The 7,539-nt window shown below is 41.3% G+C and overlaps 1 long non-coding RNA gene across 1 annotated transcript in view; it reads left to right on the top strand.

The window, feature by feature from the left end:
• Nucleotides 1-980: 980 nt before the first annotated feature.
• LOC108786304 overlaps nt 981-7,539 on the top strand; it is a 23,421-nt gene continuing 16,862 nt past the window's right edge. The window contains exon 1 of the long non-coding RNA XR_001941190.1: nt 981-991. This is a non-coding gene — a long non-coding RNA (uncharacterized LOC108786304). The remainder of the gene's footprint in view (nt 992-7,539) is intronic.

Genomic DNA, 7,539 nt, shown 5'->3' with positions numbered 1-7,539 from the left:
TGTTATTATTGGTCTGTGTCCCTACTGTGAAGATTAGCCTTTTGTACATTTGGTCGCTAGGACAGAAAGTGATGGGAAATTATGAGAACAAAAGTTGAGAGGAATTTTCTTATGTGGACACATGTGGAGGGGAAATCTTCCAATTGGGACACATGTGGATGTGCCAACTGCCTAAGTGGGGATACACGCTTACTTTGGTAAGGTTTCCACTCACTTCCTGTTGAGTCTCAAGGACAGGATGTGAAGGGAAATTTTCAAACAGTGCAAAGAAAAAAATAACGGTGGGCTTTAACAATGCCCCACTCTATCTTAGAATACAATAAAAAAAGACACTTTGGGCTATAGATATACTTCAACAAAACTCCTGCATGGTCGAGTCTACCGATGTGTAAGCCACTGTCACTGGCAGGATTTATTTACATGCACAAGATAGAGACCCCCACCTCAAATGCTGTTGTGAGGAAGAGTAGCTGGGCTGGGAGCATAGCTCTCCCAGTGTAACCTGTCGTGCTGCACTATTAGTTTGATAGCCAGCCCAGCTCTGTGTATTAGGCGTCTCAGCACTGTCTAGGAGCAATGTGTATGTCAACTTTTGTTTGTTGTTTTAAAAAGCCATTATTTCTGATATTTTCTGTAACAGAAAGTGTGGGAACATTTCCCCAGCGGGAATTGTTTTGGTTGGAGATGCACTTTAAATGACCATGTTTGACTACGTTTGACTGGAGATACACTGATATTACCCTGTAAATGGCCAAGTCATAAATAGCCTTGTATGCAGCCTAAGGGATGCACATTTCTGAGTCTGGGATATTCACTTAGAGGTACTTTCATACAGATCTAACATTGACCTTGCAATCTCATTCCATAACTCCTACTGTAATTGTTACCTTTATAAAACATGGCTACTGTAATGTATAAATGATACCTATCAGACACCAAACATGCCTATTTTACAAGGTCCAGAAGGCTAATAAAACAGATCAGACCTTAGGTTTCCTTGCTATGTGAAAATACAGATGTATCCAGGATAGATAACATTAAGGGTTTTCCCGCTGCATACTCCAGCACATCTACAACAAGCCTCTCAGACCAGACTCCACTTAAAGTCCATTTTCACCTTTGTACGTGATTAGTAGACATGTGCACTGCCAAAAAATTTGTTTCGTTTCGTTTTAAATTCGGATTTGTGTTATTTTGTTTTTCGGGATTCGGGTGTGAAAGTCAATTCGGATTCGGAATTCGAATTCGGACGAAATTCGGTAGCGTTCGCACGAACGTTCGGTTCGTTTTCTGTTCTTATTCGTTTCTTATTCGTTTCTTATTCGTTTGCAGCAAAAGTGACATTTGAGGGGGAAAAAATATTTTTCTCCTTCTCTAATGTCACTTTGCTCCAACGAACAAAACGAATAAGAAACGAATACGAACAGAAAACGAAACGAACGTTCGTGCGAACGCTACCGAATTTCGGAAATGGAAATTCGGATTCGTTTGCATTCGTTATGTCTGTAATTCGGAATTCGGATACATCCGAATGTCCGAATTTACGAAAATTCGTCCGAATTTCGATTCGGAACGAAACGAATCGCACATGTCTAGTGATTAGTATTTATTGTGGTGATGTAGGGGTGCAGTAGTGATGTATATGTGTGCACTCACATTGCAGGCTTTCTTAATTTTTTAAATAAACTTTTTATTAGGCTTATTTAGTCTGACCCCGGGATGGAATGTAAAGCAGGCTGTAAACAGCTACCCTCCTCCCTGTGATTCTGTGTAACATGATCACTAAATACCAGCTCTCCCTTTATGCATAATACAATGTCCAGTGGGTTGCCATTATGAATACCAATGAATGGGGGGTAGAGAACTCAGTTGTAAGATATACACATTGCTTGCAGAGCACATAGGCAGTAATTTCCATGAGGATATAAGGAGGAAAGCTAACAGAAAATGTAAGTTTCTGTGTTCATATACAGCAGCTGCATGTGCCTGCCTCATGTAAATTCTGTGTACATTGCTAGCATATGTTTTTTTAAATACCTCCGCAAAGGTGGAAATGGGTTTTGAGTATTTTTTTATTTTTAAAGCCCCTTTTATTTTCCTCTTGCTAATGTCTGTTTTGTAATATGTTTTCTGAGAACATTTCATACACTGTTTTTGTTTGTTTTTTCATTGAAGCAATACTTAATCATTGTTAAGCTGCAACTCTAAAAGGTTTAACTAAAAATTAGGAAATTGCCTCTTTGAATAAGCTACCATGGTGTGAACTCATTACATTCCTTTCTGGGTGCGTGACAGTAAGTGACAAAGATTTTTTTAAAAGGTCACAATTGCAATAGTGAATTATGTGATTGGTGTGTGTTTCTATTAAAACGTGTGGTGGCTGGCCCCATGTGTGTGTATCAGGAGCTAACAGCTTAGTTAACCTGCCCCAGTGACAAACACTCGCAGTCTGCTGATGTTTAGATTGTTGCCCTACGAGTTTTAAAATGTGTGCGCAGGGTTACAGGCTGATAGTGAAATGGTCACAGTGGCCTTTTATGTTCCACAATTAATAGTTCCCTATAGGTAAGAAAGAACAACAAAACATACTTTTTAGGCACCACCATGACCATTTCGATTTATATATAAAAATTATATTTTATTGTGTACATTGTTTGTTAAAATTGTATAATAAAACTAAAATCATCAACGTATATAGTTTTATTTACAAAACTATGAGCCTGTATGCCCATCATGAACCTGCACCTCCTCAATTGATGTACAATAGATAGCTATCCTAGTAGTTTCTATGCAATAGCATTAGTATATAACAGTGGTAATTATACATATTTCCATGGGGAGGCGCACAACTCTTTCTCTACGCATTTCGCAGTACCACCACTTCTTCAGGAGCTTATGGGCATACACTGTAATATAAAGACAAGTGTTGTAAGTAACTCTTAACAAGTAGATATTGATAACATCAGTGATTATAAGTTTGAGCAAATCAAGATACAGTATATACGTTGTAGGTCACAGATTTCTCTTACATCATGACTCCCTATAAATTGATGGTCAGTGTAGTTTATAATCTTTATAAAAAGCCCCCTTTTCATTGTTGGGAAGAGATGCCTCATGCCCCTCAGGAAGCCCTTCTAATTGCATTGATGGCAGCAGATTTCCTCCATAATAAATCTTCCTGTGTACATGTCCCATGAAAACATCATCATTTTATAGATTTTCAGAGAATAGTCTAATGGACAAGATTTTAGAAACTTCAAACAATGACAAGAGTGCATCTGAGGTTCTCTGTAAAGATGATATCAATGTGGGAGATATAGTTTGTACTTTCCTTTCTGATGATGAATTGTTTTACAGTGGAGTTGTAAAATAGAAAAGCACTCTTGGTTTAAATATTGATTATGGAAATCTCCAGTTGCAAAAGCTATACCCTTCCCCAGAAGTTGTGTTCCATTCCTATCACTATTCTTGTCTTCTTTATTCATATCTAATAGTATAGCTCTTACCTCCACGTGAATTAATTTTTGGATGCATTTATATAATGTTCAAGTTAGAGTGTGAGTTTGTAAAGCAAATAGTAAATCAGACCTACTTTGTGTTGAGCAGGCGGCACAAGTGACCAACTTAAAGAAGCATGCCGTAAATTTAATACATTTACCCTTCCACTGAGTAAGTTTTTTCCATTTGACAGAGTTCTTCTTTAAGGATGTCACAGAAGTCACAGAAAAAATATCCACTAAGTTAGCTGTTCCACTTACAAGCTCAACAAGTGTTGTGCTCTTAAAAAGAGCATGGCATGTGGTACTTTTTTTTTAAGCACACCAGAGTGAGATTCCCCTATAGACCTTGTGACATTTCAATAATGTTTGACCCAAGAAACAATGCAATGCGGGTCAACAGAGCGCATGGGCACTCACTCTCCAGGCACCAGCGGCTGCAGGTGTGAACAAGCCCTTAGACCTTGGAGAGAGTCTTCCAGTTGGGGTTGAGACACTGGAACCAGTCTGATGTAATAAACTCCATTCACAAAGCTTTAAAACAAGTATGTCTCTCTATAATTTAGCCTTGTGACTGTAATTTTCAAATCCTATTGGCCGAAAATAACTGTCACTTTTTAAAAATAAGTATACTTATCCTGTCAGTTTAGGTTTGCGAATTGCACCCTTATTTTTATATGTAAGTTTCAGCTTGAGCTACTGAACTCTGTAAAGCCCATGCTTTTTTGCAACATGGGTAAACAGAGGGTAAGATGGAAAAAGTAACCTATGGCCCTGTTTTAAAAGAAGAACACCCAAAATTATTGTGAACTATTTCATATGGTTCTTAACAAGGCACAAGTAGCATGACCTTGTGCCATACCACCTATGTATAGGAGGATATTCTCATATGACCATTGTTTTACAGAACAAAAAATGGGAAGTGTAGTATGGATATTCCAAAATGCTATCTTAAAAGGGGAGTTTTTATTTTCAACTGCAAGTAAGTTCTATCCCACTCATAATATCCATATTGATCTAATAGTTTGTAAACTGGATTGAAGATACCCATAGGATGTATTGCCTCAATGCACTGGCACAATTTCACTCAGTCCTGTGAATATGCACTTCTCTGTCTCACAACTCATAGGCCCCATTCACACTGAGCAACATGAAAATCGTGAGATTTTGTGCACGATTTTATATGAGCGATATTGATCGATATTGAGCGACTTGTCGCGCAACTTTTTCCTATTGGGCTGTATGCAATCAGGAGCACAATCGCTCGAAAAAAGGGTCATGTAGGAGCGACAAGCTACAACCGATATTGAGCGACGAGATGTGAACAGCTCCATTGAAATGGATTGGAGAAGCTACATAGAGCGATATCGCGTGGAAATATGAGCGATATCGCTGCAAAAATCGCTCGATAAATCGCTCAGAGTGAATGGGGCCATAGAGCCTGCCTTCTGAACTATAACTCCGTGTCAGAGCAATGTAGCATGACCATTGCATTGCAATGCAATGCAATACATGTGCATAATGAACCTCTGTATTTAGAGATATAAAGGAAGTCGGAATAGAAAAGAAGATACAGACTCTCCCTTTTTCTATTGTGAGTGCTATGGTACAGGGGATTACGAAAGGTTCATATGAAGGCAGAATAGGGTACTTACAATAATTGCATTTAACAATAGTGTTAATGCTTGTAAAGTGTATGTACACCCAAAATCTATATTTTATTATGTCTGGCACCAAGCCTCTCTCTGCAAGAGATGCACAAGAAAACTGTATAAATTTTTTTTTTAATCTTGAGATCATGTTAGTATTGGCACTACCAGCTTTAATGCATGCAGGTGAATGGGGTCCATACATGTAAAATTCAGGCGTATTTCCGCTCCTGGGAAGCCAATATACATCAATGTCTGGCCAGTGGGTATTTGCCGGGACTCTTCAAAACTTGCATGTGAAGAAACGTATGTTCAGAACTAGGGATGCACTGATAACGGTTTTTCGTTATCGAGTACCGATACTTTTTTTTTCGCTGATACCAAATACTGATACTGGTGCCGTGTGCACCGATTATCAGGGAGTCACGTGGCAGACCATGACCCGTCGCCTGGCTTTCTGATTGCCTGGGAAGCCAGTGTTCAGAAGAATCAAGAAGCTGGGCGGCACGTCATGACCCGCCTCCCAGCTTCCTGATTGACTAGGAAGCCGGCTTGACTTGTTGCTAGGCAGCCTGGCTTCCTGACCAATCAGGAAGCCGGAAGGCGGGTCATTACGTGCTGTGCAACTTCTGATTTGTTAGGGAGCCAGACTGCCTAGCAACAAGTGAAGCCGCCTTCCTAGCCAATCAGGGAGGCGAGTCATACCTGGCTTCCTGATTGGAAAGAAAGCCGACTCCATGCCCCCTCAGCACTGCCGGTCAGAGGGAGATCCCCTTCTGACAGGAAGTTCCGGCATCAGAGCATTTGGGCGAGTACGAGTACACACCCAAATACTCGGTATTGATAGTATTAGTATTAGTATTGGTATCGGTGCATCCATATCCAGAACTTGTACAGTCTGAGCTCAGGGCATACAATCATTCATGAGTTAATGAAAGTAACATCGTATACACGCCATACAGCCATTGATGTCTATGGGTGGCTGTATGCCTCACCTGGAGCTTCCTGGGCAGGAAAATATGCTAGACTCTGATGTCTATGACCTCCATGCTCCTGTGTACATGTGGTCTTAAGCTGCTTTAGTTCTGTAGTTCTGTCAATCTGTTTTTGTCTAGTGATCACACTGATCAAAAATGGACTGCAATACATCCCTTGTGGACAGCCAGATGTAAGTGGACATGCATTCACCTATATCTGCCCACTTGCTGGTCTATTTAAACTTTTTGGAGCAAACGTAATGTACAAAATTAACCCCTGCAGTAGGGCTACCCCTACACTCACGGCGGAACTACCTGGGTCGCAGCGGTCACAATTGCGACCGGGCCCTGGCGTTCCGCCACTTGGTGGGGGGCCCAGTGAGGAATGCACAGCCACCCGCAGAATGTACGGGCGGCTGTGCAGCAGGGCAGGAGAAGCTGTCACTCCCGCAGAATGTGCTGCAGGCAGCCCCGGGCAGCACATTCTGCTGTGTAAGGATCCTCTTCTCTTAGCTCCGCCCCTGGACACCGAGACGAGGAAGAGGGCCCTGCATGAGAGGAAAGGTAAGTATGTAGTGGGAAGGGGGTGGTGGGGGAGGGGTTTGCTGGTAATATACTGCTGACTTTTATTATAATGCATTGCTGGGACTTGTAGTCCCACATAGCTGGTGGTATTCTGCATTGCTGTATGATGATTATACAGCAATGCAGAATAGCACCAACTATGTAGGACTACAAGTCCCATCAATGCATTATAGTGGGGGGGGGTGCTTGTGAAATACTGCATAGCTGACTTTTATTATAATTTACTGCTGGGACTTGTAGTCCCGCATGGCTGGTGGAATTCTGCATTGCTTTATGATGATTATACAGCAATGAAGAATAGCTCCAACTATGTAGGATTACAAGTCCCAGCAATGCATTATATTTTTAAGTAGGGATACACCACTGCCAATACTGGGCATTTTCACGAGTAATTATACTCGTGAAAATGCCTCGATATTAAACGCAGATACCGGTGTTCTGTCGAAAACGCCAACGTAGTCGAATTTGCCGACCTCAGCATCTGCTCTTGCGCACAGACCAATATTATCGAGGAAACCGGGATTTATTTACAAAGTATTTAGTTCATCCATCATTTACTGCCATCCATCATATACTGCCATGGATGGTATATTATTACCGGTCACAATAAACCATTACAAACGAATACTTTGTAAATAAATGGCGGTTTCCTCGTTAATCCCCTCTGTACGTAAATGCAGATACTGGGGCAGCGTTCTTGACAGAACACCGGCACTAAACTTTTAAACAAGCGGCTGCCTGCGCATGCTTGGGACCCCGGAACCTTCCTGTTAACCATGCAGTGCCATGACCTTTGCGGGGGGGGGGGGGGGGGGCCTTCGTGGTTTTGCC

The sequence above is a fragment of the Nanorana parkeri genome, unplaced genomic scaffold, assembly GCF_000935625.1.
Source record: "Nanorana parkeri isolate BGI_ZX_2015 unplaced genomic scaffold, ASM93562v1 scaffold202, whole genome shotgun sequence".
Taxonomy (NCBI): Eukaryota; Metazoa; Chordata; class Amphibia; order Anura; family Dicroglossidae; genus Nanorana; species Nanorana parkeri.
Note: the sequence above shows the minus strand (reverse complement) of the source record. Positions and strands in the feature narration are given on the sequence as shown.